We start from the raw sequence: 23,466 nt of genomic DNA on the forward strand, positions 1-23,466 counted from the left end.
TTTCTTCCCAGAGTAGCGTATTAGTCCCACAGAATATGGCAAGATCACTCTTGTTTACATTCAGGTTCCTGCATCTAAATAACAGTCCCGCCCAGCTGCTGCTGGTATTTAGTCTGGAACCACTATAAACTCCGTTTGCTTTGTTATTTTACTAATCTCTTCTACATGAGATATTATTTCCAGCTACTGACTCAGAATCATTAAAACCCTGGAAAATGACAATATTCGTAATTGGGTTGTAACCAGTTAATACCATGCTAGGTTTAAAAACATGTATTTGGGCTTCCCTGGTGGCACAGTGGTTGAGAGTCCGTCTGCCGATGCAGGGGACGCGGGTTCGTGCCCTGGTCCGGGAAGATCCCACATGCCGCGGAGCGGCTGGGCCCGTGAACCATGGCCGCTGAGCCTGCGCGTCTGGAGCCTGTGCTCCGCAACGGGAGAGGCCACAACAGTGAGAGGCCCGCGTACCGCAAAAAACAACAACAACAACAACAAAAAAACATGTATTTGGGGCTTCCCTGGTGGTGCAGTGCTTAAGAGTCCGCCTGCCAATGCAGGGGACACGGGTTCGAGCCCTGGCCCAGGAAGATCCCACATGCCACGGAGCAACTAAGCCCGTGCTCCACAACTACTGAGCCTGCGCTCTAGAGCCCTCAAGCCACAACTGCTGAGCCCGCGTGCCACAACTACTGAAGCCCGCTCGCCTAGAGCCTGTGCTCCGCAACAAAGAGAAGCCACTGCAATGAAAAGCCTGTGTACCGCAACAAAGAGTAGACCCCGCTCGCTGCAACTAGGGAAAGCCCACGCGCACCAACGAAGACCCAACACAGCCAAAAATAGATAAAATAAAATAAAAAACCCAGTATGTACAATATAATCCAAAATTTAAAAAAAACATGTATTTGTATAATAAGCTGTGTGTCAGAGTCCCATTTTGAAGAGTGTTAAAAATGAACATTTGAGGTGTGCAACACTCTTTTTAAAAATGTATTATTTAGAACCAGGTGAATTTATTCTTGAAAATAAAAACGTCATGACACCAGCGTAAGCGTTTTACAGGTTTTTCCATTATGACATTCTCCAGAAATTTCTATCTTGGATATATGTGGGTTTGCTAAGTGTTACTGTGTCTGAAGAATCAATGAACAAAAGTGATGGGATACATCTGAGTGAATTTAATGAAACTTCAGTATACTTCTTTTTGTAAAAAAAAAGCCTAGAGAAATAGAGGATCTGTTTCAACTCAGTCCAAATAAATGAATTATTGGAGCACATGAAAGCCCTCTTTTCAAGGTGAATTCACAGCACGTGAAGAGCATGACAGTGAGGTGATTATGGTCTTTTTAGTATGAACCTCAAGAAGATGTCTCTAGTTGTATAATCCTGCCTTTTTGGAAGTAAAAGGTAAATTTCTAGACTGTTTGAAAATCAGTGATTCATAATCAAGTGACTCCCCTGTGCCTGGTGTTTTTACACATTTTTGCTGAAACATCTTACTCCAAAGTAGGTATTATTTCCATTTGTTGACGAAAAGTGGGCAGAAAGAGGTTGCTTAGCGATCAGCCCCCATTTAGTGAGGTGAGCGCCATGTACTGACGCCTTTGTTAACTCCTCTGTGATACTCCGGCATTTCATCTTTGCAGTGACCCTTTGAGGTAAGGGCCACAGTTATCTCCATTTTCAGACCAGGAAATCTGGGCTTTGAGAGGTTTACTTACTCAGGGTCACATGATTAGTGAAGGTGTGAAAGCAGGATTGAACCCAGCCAATTGAAGAATACTCAAGAGAATCCGTCAGGTAATCACTTTGGTTCCAGTGATGTATCCCGACTAAGGCTGCCTGGATTCCTTAGAGAGGAGCCCATCTCCATCTTCTGTAGCCCCAAGATGATGGAACATTTGCCCTGACTTACTCTATACCAGCGGAATAACCCACATTGATATGCTGCCAGTGGGTATAAGATCGGACAGGACATGCAGAACTGGATTACCTTAAAATCCCTGACTCATTCAGAAATATCTATGAAGTGTCACATCCTGGGAGCCTAGGGTTTAAGTCTTAGGGATTGAGATAACCAGGCAGAGTTTATGGTTTATCAGGGAGATACAGCCATGACTCATCTTTCTACCTGGGGTGAACGTTTGCATGGAGGTGGGTGAGGCACCATGGGCATGGAGAGGACAAAGTAGTAAAAGCATGGAGAGGTCCAGAAAATGCTTCTCGAAGGAGGGGTGGTCTGAGCTGCTAAGGCTGAGTGGGGGTGATGGAGAGCCGCTGAGGGAGCGGGCAGGGGTGGGAGGATGGAACGGCATGGTCCTAATCTGATATTAAAAGATCATTTTTGCTGCCACGTGGAAGGCTGACAATCTGGGCTTTGGGAGACGGGTTGTGAGGTGCTGATAGCGATCCAGGTGCCTCATCATGAGGAAGTATGAGGACGAGAGTGTGGCTACATTTTCAGTCCAGCAAACTTGCTGCTGCCGGGTCTCCCTAACTTAGGAGGCACTCTGTTCAAATTTGAGGTTGTTCAAGGCTGGAATGCTTTTATCATGAACCACATTTGCCTCTGTAACCCCTGCCACTCAGAATGATGTCTCTTCTCCTGTAGGACGGTCTGCCTTCCACCCTCCACCCCCCGCCAGGCACTTCCTCAGTTAACTGAAATATTTCTAGGTCCCCTCCCTAACTGTCTGAGCCTCAGCTGTCCAGGTCTGGGAGTACTCAACACTCTTACCAGCCTGGATTGTGTCATAGGTACTGGGTAGTTCCAGGCTCAGGCATCATCTTCGACGTGTGGCGGGGTTCTGGGGTGGGGGGCAACACTACAGAAGATTCAGGCACCTAAGCTGGCCTTCGGAAGGGGGTTTGTGAGGAGTACGTCCAGAGCACGATAGAACATTACCCACACCCCTGCACCAGCTGACCAGTGTAGAGCAGAGTAGTACTTGTGTATATCTGCACGGAATTCAGTACTTCTCGTAGTTCAGCCTGTAACTTCACTAGAATTTATGCTGTAGCTAAGAGCTGGAAAATAAACTGGTAGGTCTTTTCCAGACTGATGAGTTCATAACTTCCGTGGAGCGCATTACTTACATTTTTTGGATGATGAACTTTGTAAGGTCAAGGGCTCTTTCCTACTCAATCCTGGTGCCTTTTTCCATCTAGCTTAGTGACTAATACACGGTAGCCCTTCAGGAAATAGTTGTTGAATGAATGCAATTTGGGTTCTTTTGACCTATATTTGACATTAGTATTAGGAAATTGTTCCATCGTCACACGTTTGGAGTCATGATTCTTTTATATAACATTTTAGTCATTTTAAACCTCGGATTAGCTGTAACTGTGATAAGCCTGTTTTATATCTTTATTTACATCATAGCTAAGCATGTCCAGTGGACTAGGAGGTAGTCTTGTGGATGTTTAAGAAGTATTTCCCAATTAATGTATCAAAGAGTTTTTTTTTTTTTTTTTTTTTTTTTGCGGTACACGGGCCTCTCACTGTTGTGGCCTCTCCCGTTGCGGAGCACAGGCTCCAGACGCGCAGGCTCAGCGGCCATGGCTCACGAGCCCAGATGCTCCACGGCATGTGGGATCTTCCCGGACCGGGGCACGAACCCGTGTCCCCTGCATCGGCAGGCGGACTCTCAACCACTGCGCCGCCAGGGAGGCCCTCATTAAGGTTTTATTTTGCATTTCCCTGCTGACTAATTATGTTGATGAGCCCTCGTGCTTACTTGGCATTTGTTTGTTTTCTTTGTTGAAAGTGTTCATTCAGATTGTCTTTTTTTTTTTTCTTTTCATGATGCTGTTTTGGGGCACTGAGTTTTAATACCATTAATGAGTTAATACGAAAAATTATAAGGGAGGTATTTTGTTGCTGACATATTTTCAGGAAAGGAATCTTTTTAATGGGTATTTTGTGTCCTGCACCATTTTTCTTTCTTCTTTTGGGCGTGTAGAGGGAAATCTCTTGTCATCTGTTGGCCTATTTTAATTTTTCTTGCCTGCTTCGCTACATGTACTTTTTACTGAATCTGTCAACTCATAATCTCTGGGAAAACCACATGTGAAGGTACTACTTGCCTCTCTAAACCTACTGTCACACGTGTGCTTCCATTGTGCGTAAGCCTCGACTCCCGTGCCACTGTGAAGGCCCCTTAATTGACCCCAGTCGGCTGCCTGTAGTAGGCAAGGACATCCTTCCGTGCTTTTTGGTTCCCTTGCACCTACCACTGTACACTGTAAATTATTGTCAACAAGTGACTGTTGGTGATGATAAGCTGCTGATCTGGGTAAATTAAGGGCTATTGAATGATTCCAGAGTTTTAGAGAATAAGAGTCTGTCTAAACTGATGGATCTAATAGTAAATTATCTTGAAATCCTTACTTTAGAAACTGCTAATGTAAGCTGTAGAATACCTACATTTTGCTTGAGAACTATCTATAAAAATCCACTTGAAAAAATATATTGTAGCAAAGCTATGATGATGATTTGGCTATGAGTAAGATGGGGTACATCTATTTGTAGAGTAGATGTTTCTAGGTTAGATATCCTAAGAGAATCCCAAATTTGGTTTCAGATTTCTCATGGGCCTTAATGGTTTAATCTAGCTGTATGCATAGAGCCAAGGGCAGAGTATGTTCTAGAACATTTTGAGCCGCGTCTTGTATTAACATAAAGTTGAGTTGGCTCATCAAGGGGGGTCCATGCTGTGTAGGATAATGGATGTGTAGAAAGATAGATGAAATTATGAGCCCTGAAGAAGTTATATATGGAGACTATGATCTAATAGAGCACTGGATTGGCACCTAGCAGATCTGAGATCTAGGACCAGCTTCGCTGTGTGATCTTGGAGAGGTCACTTGACCACTCTGGGGTTTCATTTCATTTCAGCTCTGAAATGAGTCAACTGAAAGAATATGTGCTATGAATTATTTCTATTAGGATGGCTTTGAGGTCACATGACAACTTTGAAGATAATTCCAGCCCTGAAGTTCTTCATATATGGTGTTACTCCCCATCGCGATCATAATTGTGTAACGTTCCTGTCTCTGAATTGTTAGGGTAAAAGTTCAGCACTTTGTTACTTTGTCTCTTCCAAAGTATGAGATGGAAAAGGCAAAAATAATGATAAAGATGAAAAGGAATTTTTCATACAATTTTAGGACAAAACAAAAAATACTGTTTTCAAGGTAGTAAGATACAAACCTTTCACAACCAATTTAAATGGGGCCCAGAGATATTTTGGATTAAAATTTCTCTAACGTCCTTATAAATGTCTATGATGTTATTCATTTGAATTCCTGGAATCCCACGTATTTCATCAGGCAAATAAAATACAATCTTAAATTGCAGGCAGTAAACAATCAAAAAGAGCCGTAGAACTTGGAGTTTATATTTCATTTTAATTTAGCCCCAGTTCTGGCTTCACGTTCTTGCTGAACATTAGGTAATAAGAGAAAGTAGATTATTTTGAAAGTTTTAAACGTGAGAGTGGGAATTATCAGTCTTAGTGGTTATTTAAGTAGACATTTTCAGGCTCGCTTTTTATTTTTTTGAAGCTATTCAAAATCTAGGTCGAGATTTGCCTCCTGACTCCTACACCCCTGCACACTGTTCATTACACATCTCTCCAGAAAGGAGCTACTGGTGGTTGGGAAGCTGGTGTCGACCTTAATGAAGTGGTTCTCAGGCGTCATCTGTTGAAGTCCCAAGTGCCTCCTTAAGAATTTTACTGTTGGTTACTCCTACACCCATGCAAAACATGAATAACTCTCAACAAAACACACAACTTTTACAGTCAGAGCAACTCCCATCCCTGTCTGCTGGCTTCCACTGTCAAGTAAAAAAAGATGTCGTTATCCGGGCTCGTGGCATCCAACGAAAGCAGATGCTAGAGGAGAAGACATTAAGACGTTAAGTTTTCCAACATATTTTCTTGAGTTGCTAGATGTCCAGGTAACAATCACTTTCATGATTTCATATCTAAGTATCTCCAAATAGAGTGAGAACACCTACGTGTCACTCAGACCTGGGGACACGACTTTCCTCAAAAAACCTCAGTTTCTTGCCCCCTTTGTAAAGTGGAGTCACATTGTTTCTGGACCTGAGTATGTGTCCGGTCAGTGTTAATTATTTCCTTCCTAAAAATGAAATACTCAAAAAGTGGGGCAGTGTCACCTCCCAGGGCTGTCCTTGCTTCAGGAGAAAGAAAGTCGGGACAACAAGGCACGTATTTGTGAGCTCGGGTAGGAACTGCATTTGGAGGACATGATAAGAGAAAATGCTAACTTGTAATATTTTATTCCCTTGCAAACATGAACAAAATTTCTGCAATACAAACAATATATTCTTTGTCACCGCAGTTGTGCAGTTGCTTTTGAGAGGGCTGCATCATTTCCTGCGCGGTTTTGTGAATTGGAAGGATGCCCTGCTGCACTGGGGATGTCGAGCTTGGAGCGAGGCGGAGCCTTGCGGGGGTCTCCGGGCTAGTGGCAGCCCACAGGCCCGTTTGGTCGTTTTCCATTAAATGCACAAACATAGCCTACCTTATAGTTGATTTTTGTCTTCTTTCTGAATCGATTTAAAGTTTACTAGAGCAGCTATATTGGAAAGAGGCTTTGGACCCAGTTCTTTCCCAGGTATGTTAGGAAATACCCTGTCCCTGTTACTCAGTGAAAATCGGTTTCTTGTTAATGATACTTGAAAAATTCATCACTTCTCTTCTCCGGAATAATAATAATCTGTGCTCTTTTATTTTAGCCATCTCCAACTGGACATCCAGGGCACCTCTCCTGCCCTTTCTGAGTCTTCACTTGGAAGTTAACAAGACTCTACGGCCTGAAAGGGAAATCAGAGGTAATTACATGTTAAAAAGTGTATTATTACATTCGTGTATACATCTGATGATCATAAAGTAACGACAGCCCCTTATTTGTTGAGCGGAATTCGGGTGTCCCCCTCCCTCGTTTTCCCACCTTTTCTCTCCTGTTTACCCCCTCCCTCGCTGCCGCCTTTCCCTCCTCTCCTCCCTCCTCCCCCTTATTTGCATGTATTCACTCAGCGAACGTTTGTGGAGTGTGCCCTGTGGGGTCACTGTTAGGAATGGGAGGGACCACCTCTGAAAAGGGCCGTCCCGCCAGCTCTGTGCCAACAGGCCTGGCTGAGGCTGGCCTGGCTTCCGCCTGTCCCCTTGCTGTCCCCAGAGTGCTCCCCCTGGGCTGTGAAACACATGCACTTCTGATGAAATGCATGGCCCGTTCTGCTCAATAACTGAGAGCCTGGGGAGGTCCGGCACCTGGTGGGCCATAGGAGCCAAGCGATCGATGAGCGTTGGGTGGACATAGGGCATCGTCCAGACCAGGCCTCTATCCTGGGACAGCTTGCACGCCGCTCAGAAGCTCCAGGGACAGTGGAGCCGTACCAGCTTTGAGGCAGGCATATTTTCCTTACAGCGAGTTTTTCCAGGGAAACTTGGGAGGACGGTCCCAGCCAGATTTATGAGTTGGCTTGTGGATGGGGGGGTCCAGCTCTGGCCAACCCACCCCTTGCCCCCTTCCTACCTGCTGTTGGAGCTCTTCTCGTAGGTGGGACACAGCCAGACTCCCTGGGGCTGGTGGCTTTGGTGACAGGAGGCTCTGGGTCCGCGTCTGGACTCGGCCGTGTGTAATGTACGTGATGTTGGAAAGCTGTTCACAGTCCATGCCTCGGTTTCTCCACCTGCCACATCAGGATGATGGCAGTGCCCACATCATGGGATCGTTGCGAGCATTGAAGGATGAGTTGCTGTGTAGAGTGGCACGTGGGAAACATTTAATACGTGTTAGTAGCTTTTGTTCTATCGTCTTCTGCAGAACAGAGGTGATAATATCTATTTCTCGTGGTTACTATAAGTGTTAAATGAGGTGGTGCGTGCAAAACAGGCGGTGCTGGGCACACAGCACTCTCCGCCTGTGGCAGTCCTCAGTGAAAAGGTAAAATAACAACAACATTGTCAGCAGATGTGATCAGAACAGGGCAGACGTTGTGACCCCAAGTGTGGCGAACATCTAAGGGTAGAGGGGCCCAGACAGCTGTCCGTTCAGCTTGTCAACCAGGCGGTGCATGTATATCAAGTTATGTTATGAACTAAAATCTCATCCTTAGTTTATCAGACCATTGTCTACACTTTGGTCACAAAAGTTAATTCATAAATGTTTTGGTTGTGATTGGCCATTGGAGTGAGTAGTTAAGAGTTACATACGCCCATAATCCTTTTATTCTTAGCAATATTCTTATCTTTTAAATATAAAGGGCAGTGTTTTGGGGGTTTATATGAAATTTTAAAAGTAACTTCAGAATGAAGATGATAGATGTTGAATAGCATTAGAATCCATTAGCACCTGTCTGTGATCATGATACATACGTGTAGTTGTTCCGGTTTCTCTCTTTAGATGGTGATGATACCTTTCTTCCATCACTTTTAAACGTGAAGAATCCTAGTGTTTTATCACCCATGCTGTATGGTTGTTCCAAAACTATAAAAAGGGAAGCCAATGGAATCTAATAACAGTTGATTCTACAATAGCTAAATTAAATGATGCTTGTAGGAAACACTTTGACATTCTTTTCCCTGTACTTTGAACCCCAAAAACATTTGAGCCATGGTGTATTGGAGAATTTCTTACCATTTGTTTTACACATTTCCTTTCTGTACACTTGAAACAAGTGATATTACTTGGCTTAAGAATATCTTTTAAAGAAAAGAGAACATTATGTTCTCTTTTCTGACGGTGAGTCACCTCAGAAAGCAAAGGTTTTTGAGCCCTTCTGGAGGTGGAGACCTGCCTTGTTATCTTTGCACCTGTGCCTGACATCGGGTTGCTCAGTGAAGCTGGGAGTGGCAAGGGGATGGATGGGAGCACAGGAACTCCTTTGTTAGAATGCTGAGAACAGGATGACTTTTCAAATTTGCCTCAAATGTTACTGTAACACAGTTTAAACCGTAAATAAAGACGTTTCCGTGGGGCGGTGATATTTCGTGTGTTTTTGAATGCAATGAAACTAGCACGTGTTCTGTCCTGAGCTTAGGATGCTGGTGGGCTGGAGTCTGTCTCTTCTTTCTTCCTGCCCTCCCTCCCCATCTGCCCTCTCCCCTACCCCCGCCTCCTGCCTGCTTAGGAGAAAGACCTTGACTGAGGCCCCATCAGTCCCTGCTCTCTCAGTGGCTCCCGAGCAGTCCTGGGCTTCTTCCGGGGTCCTGATGAGAAGTCCAGCTACCATCAGTAAGGAGGCTGGAGCAATAATGCCACCCCTGCCCTTTCTGCTGCTGACTTGTATTCTGATCGATGACGCTCTCCATATGTAACACACCCAGGGGAGGGCCAGTCTGCCTCTCCGTTCCGATCCGTGGTGAGGCATCTCTGATATTGACTCAGACCCACCTCTTTGAGGGTTTTGTCGATGTTCTTTGCTCTATCTTTTCTCAGCTAACTTGGGAGGAAAACATTCTGCTCTATTAGCATCACTGCTTTGTGGCAGTGAACAGTCTAACCATTGTGTTTCGCAGTAGAGACCCAGGTTCAGGCAGAAGTTTTATGTTCTCTTTGAAATCAAGACTTAGTCTTTTATCTGCAGCGCTCATTCCTACGATAGAAATCGCACACTGTGACTCCTGATCTTACTTAGTGCTCTTCCCAACAGGACACATTAACCTCTTTGATTAGGTTGGTTGGGTTTTGTTGTTTTCGAAATCTGCACAACTTAAAAAATTCGAGTTGGTTACATGGTTGCACATAGGTTATGATTTGTCCTGAGAATAAACAAGTAAAAACAATACAGCTACTTCTCAAAATTTGTAGCAGCGCTTAATGAAAGTTTCTGCAAATCTTGGAGTAGTTGAGTTGCTGCTCTGAGTGGCATAGATGAGTGGGTCCCTCCCCTGCAGACGCACAACCCCCAGAGGTGACATTTGGTCTGAACTCTCATTGAGTTTGCCTCCTTATTTGCTTTTGGCATTGATCTGACCTGAGTACCATCAAAGAGCAAACCATTCAAGCAGGAGTATATTTCAATATGTAGTTATATACGGTTCTTCAAACCCTAAGACTTTGAATTTTTTTTCTCCAAGTACTGAGTGTCCTGTCTTTGAATTTCTGTAATATAAATTTAGGTTTTCCTTGACTGGATTTCCCTGATTAATATCCAACCATACTTTTATTTATTTATTTTTACCTTGTTTTACGGTTGAGTTAAAGGAGAAAAACATCTGATGGTAGGTTTTGCTTTCTGAGGGTTTTTTGAGATCATTAAGCTAATTTTAATTGATAGACCTCTCATGTATTCACGGCATAAAGGTACAAGTATGTTAAAATTTTTTTCTCCAACTTGGTCTCTAATCCTAGGCTCTGATTAACCTTCTGCAAAGCCTGTTATCTACAGTAAATGTTTCTAATTGGTACATATGATACTTTGCAAAGAAACCCAATACTTAGCACTTTTTCAGGTTTTTGTACACAAAAGTGTAATTTGGCTTTCCTTCTCTGAAGGAAAATTTGTTTATTTTATTGACCGAAAATGTTTCCAATTTAAGATGCACACTTCATTCATAAAGATGATGTTCCATTTTAAGGAGGAGTGCAGTTTATAGTCTTTTAAATTTTTTTAGTAGCGTCTCTTTTCAATGAGTACTGTTCTTGGCTATGTGTTCTGACTTGTTTCCTAAGTTAATTAGAATTGGAAAGCAGACATTTCTTTTCTCTCTTTTTCACTGTCATTCAGGGCCACCAAGTGTCATTATCTTGATTTTCCTCCCCTGTGTCCACCCTGCAGTTTGCATTTTATCTCAAAGGATGCTTCTTTCTTTGGTCTCTGTCTGAGCAGATAGGCATCACCAAAACATGACACAGACAGGGACTGTCTGGGTTTGAGATGCAGGCTGTATGGGACCCAATGAATTCTAGATTGTTCTGACCTAGTAACTCACCCAATTTTTCTTTCTTAATCTTCAAAAGGTCCTTTTAGGAGGGCGATTGTATTGAAAAAGCGTGTCATTCTTCTTTCTGTGATTGCTGATGACACATAAATGTGTCATAGCTTTTTCTCACTTAAATTTTATTTTGTTTTTTAATTTTTTTTTTTTTTTGGTCATACCGCACAGCTTGCAGGATCTTAGTTACCCGACCAGGCATCGAACCCGGGCTCCCTGAAGTGGAAGCACGGAGTCCCAACCACTGGACTGCCAGGGAAGTCCCTTCTCACTTAAATTTTAAATCTCAGGTGTTGCTCACTCTGGATCAGGTGGCACAGCTGCCATCACTCCCTCCATCAACCCTAGGACATCACTGATGTCTGTGCTGTTTACTCAGAGCTGTGTTGTATTTTCCATATGAAATCCTGGAGTGTTTAAGATGTTGCAGGTTTAACTTTAACTCCTTATTTTACAGGGGAGAAAATTGAGACCATTTGACAGTTGCCCTCATTTAATGTATTTATAAGAATGCAACAAAGATGTCTTTTTCTATTGTTATTAATATAGGTATTCTTCATGTAATTAAAATATTTACGGAAAGTAACTAGTGCATTAAATCATACTGAAAGTGATCAGCCTTCAATATGCACCCCGGTAAGGGACAGCTGTGCTTCACCTGGGGGCTCTGGGAGCAGAGCTGACACCCAGGAGTTTCCTAAGTGGCCGTGTGGTTGCGTCTGCCCCTTGAATAGTTCACTTAGCAGATGTGTCCTGGGCATCCACAGTACCATGTGAGAAGGCAGGGCTCCTGCTCTTAAGAAGTGCACAGTTAATCTAATCTGCCAGGGTTGTTACCTGATCCCGTATTTCTATAAATTTCACATTCGACAGAGCCACTAAGATTTTCTGATAGAAGTTCCCTGATGGAGCTGAAAAAAGCGTACCGGCCCTGCATTAGTGTTGACGAACTGGCGTTTTCCCTGTGTCCTTCTGGGGTAATCCTGCAGGGTGTTGCCTGCAGGGCCTGGGATTAGGGTCCATTTGAAACCGAGCAGGACCCTGCAGGGCCTTCCCAGGGGCAGAACCCCCCATGCCCCCGTCTCTTACTTGTAAAAAAGCTTTAGCCTCCTAGACTTTCCCTGAGTTCCAAAGAACAAATTTAATCAGGAAGTTTTAAAAACACAGAAACAAAGGAAAGCAGTCAAGCAGGACAAAATAATAATAGTTTGGCCATAAAGCAAAGTCAGGGACCTTTAGTTCCTCCTCAAGGGCTTATAGATAATATCCTGAGCCATATTCTTGAGTTGTTTTTCAGAGACTAAAACTCCCACCAGGTGGAAGAAGTAACTGCATGCTGACCACCAACACCCAGACCCCAGACCAGTTGGAACCAGAAGGTCGAGTTTCCCAAAACACCTCCCTGTTACCTCACCACCAACCATTCAGAGAATTGAGCATGAGCTGCTCACACACCCTGTGACTGTCTCCCTCGCCCTGTCTTTCAGAACTCTCCCCTGAAAGCTATCAGGGCTTTTAGGGCTTTTCAGCACTAGCTGCCCGTTCTCCTTGCTTGGCCCTACAATAAATGCTGTACTTTCCTTCATCGCACCCTGGTGTCAGTAGACTGGCTTTGCTGCTCCTTGGGCAAGTGGACCCACATCCAGTTTGGTGACACAGTTCACCTGGCTGTGTTAACAGTTAACGATGCCAGGACCCCTCCTCGCTGGCCTGGCTTCAGGAAGGGAAGACGAGCCCTGGGAATGGTGGGAGGATGACTCCTTGTGAGAGCTGCCTGCGAGTGGGGCGGGTTAAAAGTGCAGAGGCTTTCGTCATTCTGAAATTGAGTGAATGTGGTGTGTTCAACAACTGCTTTGCTGGTTGGCAGGGGCCAAGCGTGCCCGGGGAACCTCGGGCAGTGTCCCCACGAGCACAGAAGCCTTTGTCACCAGCTCCTTGTTCCCTTTCGAACTTCCCGCCATCCCTGGAGAAAGCCTTGTCAATGTGGGCTCACGTTGGGTTTGCTTGGTCTTGCATTTTACTACCTGGAACTCTTTCTGCACAGTTTTTAAAATAATAATTAAGTTATTTCTATGTCATGGACTCTGCGCAGCCAGGCCTGTCTGCTGGGCCGAGGGAAGCACACCAGGGATTTCAGAACTGGGTCCTGCTCTGCCCTCTAACCGTGGTCCAAGCGGCCTGGAGAGAAGTCTGTCTCCTTCTCTGAAGGTCGCCTCTTCTTTGACTTGCCTCAGCTCTCCTTGGGTTGTCCCTTTCCTTTTTTTTTTTTTTTTCCCTGCAAAACATTTACCTTTCCTTACTCGTGATTGGGGCACAAATTATTGTCCCCAGAGCAAATTCATCTGTGTTCTGTGACAATTTATTGACTGTCTGGCAAGCAGAAGCAGTTTGCTTTTCTCTGAGCATTTCATTTTACCAACATCCAAAATGATACACTCAAAGAGAAACTGATGTACACACACTCAGAGGCCCAGACCAGGTGCTCCCGGGCCCTAGGTGCTCTAGTGTCTCCCTCAGATCAGGACCAGCGTTTCGTAAACTCAGTTTTAATGAGGCTTTAAATGTCCACTTACGATTTTTCCTTTCTCTACCGTCCTTATTTCAGCAACTTTGTTGGCATAGGATTTATTGCTAAAACACATTTTAGTGACAAATGCACATGTTTTTGGTTTTGTTTTTTTAAAGAGAGGTTTAGACATGGGAATATCTCCATTGCTAGGGCACCACACAATAACTTAACCATGTGAATAAACATTAAGTGGAAATGGTAGGACCACCCTTTAATTCTAAACCATGGTGCTGTTTCCCACTCTTCTCCTATTCTACGCTTTCACTCAAACTTAAGACGTCCTGTCCTGATTATGTATTTTGGTGTTCCCCATCACTTAACTGGTGGTAACATTTCAACCAACAACCACAGAACGCATGAAAGTGTTCTTTCATGATGCAGTGTCTCCCTGCCCCCCATAGTGATGTGACATTGTTCTGTCACTTCTGCCTGCTTGCGGGGGAGGCCAGTCAGAGGAAGCCCCAGTAGGTGAGCCGTGAGCTGGGGAGTATTGCTGCCAAGTAGGGAAATTCACTCATCAGGGTGGTCACCGAATGTCACAAACATGTGGCATTGGGGTTTTGATGGAGGAAGGACTTCAGGTCGACAACACTTCCTGGTGTGACCCGACCGGTAAGTGTGCACACGTCACCCCTCTCTCACTTTCAGCTACAGGACTCGACGAACCTGTAGGGACCTGACCACCAGCACTTAAACAGTGCTGCTGTAAGTCAGGAAGCAGCACTAAGCATTGCACTTATTTCCTGGTACCCAGGTCTTTCTTGTAGAGAATAAGCAGGGGTCTGGCTTCAGCCCTTGGCAGGATTTGGCCTCAGATAAGCAGTATAAACTCTCCAAGCCTTAATTTCCTCATATTTATCTTGAAGAGAGATTGATTCGGATTTCTCTGCTTCCATAAGACATCATTTTTTATTTGACTGTTATAATAAAGCAGTAAGTTAGAACAGGTAATGCTATTAGACTGAAAATAATGTTATTCCTTCTTTTTAGATACCATATGCTATGTTTGATCCAGGATATTACACTAATTACATTTATGATGAAGACATTTGAAAATCACAGATGTTCGTTGATTTAAAAATAGAACATATGGGGCTTCCCTGGTGGCGCAGTGGTTGAGAGTCCGCCTGCCGATGCAGGGGACCCGGGTTCGTGCCCCGGTCCGGGAAGATCCCACATGCCACGGAGCGGCTGGGCCCGTGAGCCATGGCCGCTGAGCCTGCGCGTATGGAGCCTGTGCTCTGCAACGGGAGAGGCCACAACGGTGAGAGGCCCGCGTACCGCAAAAAAAAAAAAAAAAAAAATATATATATATATATATATATATGCATTTTGATTAAGCTGTTGAGAAACAGGTTTTGGGTGCTTTTTCCTCATTTTCTAGCTCAATGCAACAGTGATGAGAACTGTGGGTGAAATGCTAATGTCACTCAGAGATGATGTCATGTGACCCATTTGGGTTTTGGCCCTTTTACACAGATTGTCTTACACAGCATACCTGTTCCTGGCTTGTTCAGACTTCTGGTTTATCTGGAGTTTTTACTATACAAATTTAAATTTTGCCCAGTGCAATCTCCCGATCTCATTTCTTAAGAGAGGGGAGCTAGTTAGTTGATGTTAACGCAGCCCCTGGAGAGCAGTCTAAGAGGTGGGTGTTCTGGACGATTTTGGAACAGCTGGACAGTGTGTGCATGGCCCGTGTACAGTGCTCTAGGCAAGACTGCACTTTTCTCGTGCACTCGACGGAGGTGCCAGGGAAGAGCTGCTTTCCTGTGCATGTTGTTCTCCATTATCTAAGAGCTGTAATCTGCATCATCAGAATCAGTGATCAAATCTCCCTGGACCCTCGTTTCAAATTTGAAATAGATAAAAAGCATCCGCTCTTTAACGCACCCGGACCTTTTCTGGTTTCTAGCTGTCCCACTTCACATTGTGGAAATAAACCTGGCTCCCTCGGGGCGCCAGGAAGGGACACTGTTTGCACTGAAATGAATGAGATGATTTTCCAAGGTGCGAGTGGAACGCACCGGGGATTGGCTGATATTTAAAAAACATGAATGAAAACAGTAGGCACCTCACCCGGCCAAGACGCAAGAGCTCTCTGAGAATGATTCTCTTCTAGGATTTAAAGTCTCGTCGACGGCTGATAATGTACACTGGACTTGTTTGTCCACTGGGTGTGCCCCTCCCCACGAGGAGAGGCAGCCAGTAAGTGTCAGCCCCGGTGGCCCGTTAGGGATGACCTGTGTCATCATCAAAGCCATGAAGTGCATGGGAGTTTGCTTTTCAGACCTAAGTATTACTTCAAGTCGTAGGTTTTACCTTTTCAAAAAGTTGGAATGTAAAACGTGGTCTCAGGGAAACTCTTTCTTCTAAACCAAGAGCTTTCATTTTCATTCTGGAATAAATCACTGACTAATTCTCACACCCATGACAAGTTATTTAATCTCTTTCTGCTTTGATTTTCTTACCCAATAATACTAACACCAAATCTGAATAGTTGAATAGTGGTTACTATTGCCAGGCCCTGTTCTAGCTACTTTACATGTTTTGCCTCATTCAATCCTCATCCCAGCTCTGGGCTCAGTTCTGCTTTATCCCCATTTTATAGATGAAGAAACTGAGGCATAGAGAGGTGAAATAGTTTGTCCAGGTTACCCAGCTAATAAGTAGTGAAATAGGATTTGAACCCAATCAGACTGGCTCTAGAATTCCGTTCTCAAATGACCTGCCTCTCTGTCTTTCCAAAAAAAATTAATATACTGCTACCTGATTCCTTTGTGTTTGGTTTGATTGTGTGAATATACATGAACCCGTTCATCGGAGGTATTTGAACCAATGAATATGACTACTCTTAGTCCTGTTCTGACATACCTTTGGGGGGCTTGCATAAAGCCCTGTCTGTGCTGCTTGAGAATTGCTTTCTGTAGCAGCACAGGTACACGTGGAGACATTTGGGTGGTCAGAGGCACCATGTGCACTTACCAAGTGAATGGCGTGCGGTCCTAGGGCGCCACTCACATGGACCACAGTGGTCGTGACATCTCCAAGGATGAGTAGTATAACACAGCTGTACCACTGTCTGCTTTGTTTAGAAAACTCTCATGAACATATAGAAAATGAATATACTGTACCTATGAAAAGAGTTCATGCTTTATAAACTCACCTTAGTGCATTAAAGTTCCCTTTCAGTTAAAAATGTGTGAATGAAAAAAATAAATGTTTTATGTAGCAAACTTCCATACGCTAAAACTCCTATATGAGAGCAGCAGCTACTAGGAAAGTAAAACTGCTAGGACTGCAACAGAAGAATCAAAATAAACCCCTGTGCTAATTTCTAAAGTAGATGGAGTTGGCCAGGCTGTGGATATTACACTTACAAAATAATCAGCTTAGTCATTTTGCAAGTTATAGACCTCACGCAATAGAATCGCAAAATAAAAGCCAGTGTGAAGTCACTTGGCCGTCTTCAGCTGCGGGCCAACAGAACTCACTTAGCGTTGGAATTCGGGGATGCGCGGGTGCTCTAGGAAAGTGCTAGTTGTGGTTAAAACCTGGCGGCACTTGGAAATTCTCATAAAACAAGGACAAAAGACTGTGTGGATGAATTGAAATGAAGCCTGCAAGCTGCTTTGCGAATTAAATATGTTCAACATGAAATAGGACGTAGAGCATGTGTACTCCTTAGTTCTAGGAAATAATGAGTTAACTGGCCAAAATAAAAAGCTCTTTTTTTTTTTAAAGCAGCTTTAATTCGTTAAAAGTCAAAGTGTAATAGTCTGTTAAAGAGTTGTTTTAAAAATTAGTGAAGTGACATGAATCGTCATCTGACAGTAAGTGGGTGAGTGCAGGTCTGTGCAGTGGGCCATCTGTTGCCATGTTTATTGCAGGAGGAGACCCAGCACTGGGTCTCCCACATGTGTGGTTCAGGGCACTAGGACTGCGTTCTGTCTCTCTCTCTCTTTTTTTTAATGTGTTCTTTTTCCATATGTTGGTGGTAATTTTTTTTTTATTGAAGTATAGTTGATTTACAATGTTTGTGTTAGTTTCTGCTGTATACAAAGTGATTCAGTTATACATATATATACATTATTTTTTATATTCTTTTCCATTATGGTTTATCCCAGGATACTGAATATAGTTCCCTGTGCTCTACGGTAGGATCTTGTTGTTAATCCATGGAACTGTGCTCTCTTAGCCCCTCAGAGCGGCACTGGGTGTGTCACGTCTCTGACACTGTGATCACACTCTCCCTAGCTGCTGTGTTGCTGTTCAGTCAGGAAGTTGACAAGTAGAGCTAGGAGGTAATAAGTGCCGTGAGAGCATTTTGTATGTTTGTTGACAGCTCCGTCCCCAGGGTCTGGAGCAGTGCCTGACCCCAGTGGATGCTCCAGTGTATGAACTGACCCGCTTGCTGCCTTGCCCGGGTACCCTCTGTGCTCAGGAGGCCTGGGTCTTGCATGTTTCCATGACCAGCTGTACTTCATGTGCTGCCTTTTAATGCAATTCCAGTTTCATCTCTTCATTTATTCATCTATTCAGTGACCACCTGTGCAAACCATTGCAGTGGTGGAGCACACAAACCAAGGAGTATTTTCATCTTATAAAACAAAAAGAGGGACTTCCCTAGTGGCACAGTCGTTAAGAATCCGCCTGCCAATGCAGGGGGGACACGGGTTCGGGCCCTGGTCCGGGAAGATCCCACATGCCGCGGAGCAACTAAGCCCGTGTGCCACAACTACTGAGCCTGTGCTCTAGAGCCCGTGAGCCACAACTACTGAGCCCACGTGCCACAACTACTGAAGCCCGTGCACCTAGAGCCCGTGCTCCGCAACAAGAGAAGCCACCGCAGTGAGAAGCCCGCGCACCGCAACGAAGAGTAGCCCCCGCTCACCGCAACTAGAGAAAGCCCGCGCACAGCAACAAAGACCCAACGCAGCCAAAAATAAATAAAAAAAATTTTTGAAAAAAGAAAGAAATTGTATTAAGATTGTCATACCAAAAGGCAGGCGTTTCTTTAATGAGAATTTTTCTTTCAGCTAAGAGCACTTATTCACATCAGAAAAGTAAAATGTGATACCCCCTGGGCACGATGACCAAATTAGCATGGTCACATTAACTATGTTGAATTTTTATATTTTATGCAACTAACTTATCAGAACTAGTCTCTACTATATATTAATACACAATGTAGACTTTAAAATAAAATATTAGTAATTCAGTCTTCAAGATTCTCAGAAGCCATTTGTTGTTTTGTGGCAATTCTGGAGTGCCCATTTCGTAGATGAGGAAACTGAGGCACGGAGAGGTTGTAGGAGCCCAGACATTAACTGTCAGGTATAACCTGAAGCCTTGCCATTCCATGCATTGTGTTCTTCCTGTTATACTGTATATACCAAGAAGCCTCACTAAGTGCAAGTTACCCTTTAAGGAGCCCGAGATAAACAGAATGTCTCAGTACCACTTCTCCATGTATAACTTCTTCCTGTCTGGCTCAGCTTTGGGAACCCCTCAGGTCAGGGATTTGAAGGAGATGTGCGAGCACATCTTACCGTTTCTTAGTCTTCAACGTGTACCACCTGCAAGAGTGATTGATGCCAAGTCAGGCAGGCACTAGTTGTAAGTTTTAAACTCTCCATCTCCTTGCTTACGCTAGACCGCGCTGGGTGTGTGCTGTGTGCCCGAGGACGGCTGTGGGTCACATTCCCCGGATTGATCATGGTCCAATTGAATATACAACGCCAAGTGGCCTTACACGTGCCGGAGAGAATAGTACGTAGGGTCTTAGGTCTTACGGCTTGAACCAAGGAGCCTGTTCAGATTTCTAGAGCTGAAGCTGGTGACGACCATCACGTTAATGCACTTTCAAAGCACAAGAAAGTTGGATGGACATCACGAAGAGAAAATATTGGTGATGGCAGGGAGTGTTTTCAGACAATGTACTGAAATAGTGTTCCCCGTGTGAACCTAATTAGGTGGAAAGTGGGAACTCAGTCGACTTCCCTGCTATGAGAACTGAAGAAGATACAAGAAGAGTGAGCTGCTTTATGTTTCGGGGAAGCAGCGACCTGAACCTTCTGCAGGACTCCGAGTGGTGACATCACTCTTAGGCCCTAGCCCAGGCGTCCCGGCCGATCTGCAGGGAAGAGGTAAATATGGATGACCTGAGCTTTGGCGTCATGGTCTGTGTTTGGATAGGATGCTCGTAGTGAGGTTTGAGGACGAGGGAGTGTACTCATGGCTGGAGCCTCATGTGGGTGGACCTGGAGGCCACACTTTTTTCTCTCATCGCCTCGCGTTATGCCTGGAGGCTGCGGGGCCTGGGATGTGGTTCCAGGCACTGCGGCCCAGTGGTTCACCCTACGCCCAGGAACATCACACCACACCTGTGCTTCCCCATTGATTATCCCAACCTTTATGCCACTTGCTAGACCCACGTCATCAATATTCCAGTCCGGACTCAAATGCGCGACGTCACGAAGGCTCCCTGATCTTCCTGTGAAGCCAGCGTCCTCTCCTGACTGTTATTCTAGTACCACTGAGCTTCCCTTACCAAGAAACCATCTTCGGAAGACCTTGGAGCGTCCGCTCATTAAGTATTTTTGTTCTTTCACGTTTGCCCTTTTCTTTCTACCTTTCGTGTTCCAAGGTAACCCCCATCTTCTCTTACCACGTAGTTTTGCCTCCGATCAGTCCCTCTGTCCCTTAGCTGTTCCCTTTTCAGTCTTCCCTGCATGTTGCCTGTAGGTGGATCTCAGTGAAATAGTATCTTCATTTTTAGAAGCCTTGTGCCAACCGCCCTGGGCCACGGGGGTAAAAGGTACGCATGTGGACCCTGGGCGCTCAGCTGCCGCCGTAGTCGAGTTCAGATTTACCTCCCCAGCCATTCCCGCTCTCCTCCTTGGAACTCTTCTCAGCTGTGCTGATCTACTTGCCATCTCGAAGGCTCTTTTCTCGAAGACTTTCTGCAAAACCTGCTCTTTTCCTTTGCTTGAAATCCCTGCCCCATTTCTTCGCTCAGCCGAGTAATGGTGATGCGTGTCATTTTTGAGGGACTGCGTGCCTGGCAAAACGCTCATGATCATAAAATATTGTTGTCACCTAATCCTCACGACGACCCTGTCCTGCTGGCCCCATTCTGTTATTATTTCTAGATTGTTCTCCCGGTACCTGCTTCGAAAGGTTCTGGTGAGAATTACACGCGACACTCCTCACAAGCGCTGGTGCAGTGCTGGGCCCGAGGTGCCCTTCACACAGACGGTCACCGTCCCTTTCATTATCCGCGTCGGGCAGACAGGACACCAAGATGCAATGTCTGTGGCGGGGCTGGGGGCGCGTCATGTGTGACCATGGCTCCAGGCTCCCCCGTGCTGTGCCGGCATCTCCCCAAGCCTGGCTCTGAGCGCCTTCTTTGAGCAGCCTTTAGACCTTTGTTTTCAGTTGGGAATAAATGGTTACTCCTTAGTCACTAAGTTAAAATAACTAAACTTTGGTATTCATAAACTGAAGAGGCCCCATCTCACCCCCTGTGGGATGTCGCACAACAGAGCAGCTGCGGGACCTCGTGGCAGGTGGGTTCCCTGCCTTTCGGGACAGAGCAGGGATCATCTGTTGGAAGTATCCCCCTTCTGCCTCTCTTGTTGCTTCGTGTATTATTGCTTTCTAATGTCTTGCGTGTTTATTCACCAAATCTCTACAGCCGACGCATAAACTCCATGACGGCTTGGGGTCACGTACTGTCCATTGCACTGTATCCCGTCAGCGTGTTCTTCCATGCCTGTGATTTCTAAGCACTGTGTTTTGCATCCCTGACTTTGTCAAGCGCACAGCAGATGTTAAACATCTGACAACTGAGTCTAAGAAAGTTCTTTGAGGAATAATTTTAAGGGGTGGAATTTGAAAACAGCTTGTGTGAAAAGTCACGGCTCATCCTTTTAAAAATAAACGCCAAGTAAGACAAGCATTATCACGGGGAAATTTCTCACTTAAGAAAAACCTTGGTACAGTGATGGGGATTAAGATTTTCATTTCCTCCCAGCAGGACTGGTATAATAGATACTGTGTGTGCGCAGCCATGCACATGTGTGTGTGTCTGTGTGTGTGTATGTGTTCATAAACTATAACACTCAGTATTTTCTACTTTAATGACTCTACCCCTCCAAGAATACAATTATTGTCACTTTACATTGCTGGGTCAGGGGTGAAATGTTTGGTTTGATTTAGGTCCCAAACTCTCATATCCTCTTTTTCTGGGGAGTCAGTTGATTTTAATGCCACTTTCTATCAGAACTTTAGAGGTTAGCGAATAAAATGGTGTTCCCTTTCCAGGGGTGGGTAAAGTTTTGTTGTACTAAGACTGTTGTATTAGAAATGTGTGAACTCAGTTGTGACAGATTAAGAACTGGTAGCTGCCTTTCATATTTGAGTAGACGACAGTGCATAGACGTGTTTCATGAAAAGCTAGTTTTCCCTCGTTAAAAAAATGTACTTGATCACAGTCCTTAGGCGCACAGCAAATGTCAGAACGGCCCTTAGTTCGGGCAGATGTTTCTGTTTAACTTGTAAGCGTCTTAGATGGATGAATGGATGGATGGGTGGACGGACCGACAGACGGATGGATGGATGGGTGGAGATACACACTTTCTTAATTGACTACTCAGCACCATTGCACTGAACATTATATAATTCCCAGGCTACACTGCATCTTACGTAATCCCCATACCACTAATATTGTACTGACTGAAACTGCTCGTTTCAATTCTTAATAGCCTTGTTTCTCTCTCTTAATAGACTCTGGGTAACTGGAAATCAGGGGCTGACTTACTATCTATGTTTCTTAGTGCCTAGCAGAGAGCCTAGCATGGAGTAGAAATGAAACAAATATCTATAAATTAAAATAATTAAGATTGCTTATAAAAGCAAAACGAAACACAGAACATTTGTATTTTAGTGATTAATGGTTACTGTTAAGAAAAACAGTGGGCAAGCATCCTCTAATATTTACTTTTTCTTGTAATAATATGTAGATGGCATGTTTTTCTTAACCTTCCCTGGAATTAGTCAGTAAGCACTTACAAAGGATACTGTGTATAGTAGGTAATCAGTTATTCTTTTGATGAATAAAAGATGAACACCTTTCCTAATATACGTCATAGGAACCTGAATAAATTATAATGTTCATGCGGCCATTATTGATGTTAACGTTAGTAAAATATCGTGGAAGGGACGATTCCTATTTTAACACTTCTGAGAAGTATTGCTTATACATGGTGATCTTTAGAGCAGGCACTGTCTGTCGTTACAGATTTGTATACTCTACTTGTTCCCAGATCTCATGGTTTTGTAAGAAGGATAGAGATTTCCTTGGAGGTCTCTTATGCTTTTCTTTCTCTTTGTCCTTTTGGCTATACATTCCTACCCATGAGGACAGTTGACAGTCCTGGAGGTGCTTTTAGGATATCGTTTCATGTGAGCAGACGCTACGCTTAGAGGAAAGCATGTTAGTTTTCTGCATGACATTTCCACAAACAACAGCTGTTTCTCAGCTCCTATAAGTCCTGTGGTCACAAGTACTTCTTGGTTGGACTTGGATCTGCTCAGGGCCTCACAGTCAAGATGTTGGCCAGGCCGTGGTCTAGATCGAGGCCCTGGGGAGGAATCAGTTTCTAAGCTCATTCAGGTTGTAGGCAAGACTGAGGCCAAGGCTGCCATCAGTTCCTAGAAGTTTCTAGAAACCACTCACCGTTCCTTGCCCCGGACTCTGTCATAACATCACAGCAGCGTCGCCTTGGACCCCCTCAGCTTTCAGCCGCTTTGTTTTCTCTTCTGTGACCTGCCAGAGAAAACTCTGCTTTTAAAGGATGCGTGAGAGTGCAGGATCCATCCGGACAGACCCCCTAGCTGAGATTAACGTGACATGTAACATTCCTG

General features: G+C 44.5%; 1 protein-coding gene across 5 annotated transcripts in view; it reads left to right on the forward strand.

Moving 5' to 3' along the window:
- Positions 1–23,466, forward strand: part of FAM110B (family with sequence similarity 110 member B) — a 129,346-nt gene that overhangs the window by 25,135 nt on the left and 80,745 nt on the right. For 4 of the 5 annotated variants that reach the window (XR_009536457.1, XM_060128064.1, XM_060128063.1 and 1 more), the window contains exon 2: positions 6,764–6,859. The gene's annotated coding sequence lies outside the window, so the exon portion shown is untranslated. Of the gene's footprint in view, positions 1–6,600; positions 6,643–6,763; positions 6,860–23,466 lie in introns of those variants that run through there. The other variant, XM_060128066.1, reaches the window with a different exon arrangement.

The sequence above is a fragment of the Lagenorhynchus albirostris genome, chromosome 17 (assembly GCF_949774975.1).
Source record: "Lagenorhynchus albirostris chromosome 17, mLagAlb1.1, whole genome shotgun sequence".
In the NCBI taxonomy this organism is placed as follows: domain Eukaryota; kingdom Metazoa; phylum Chordata; class Mammalia; order Artiodactyla; family Delphinidae; genus Lagenorhynchus; species Lagenorhynchus albirostris.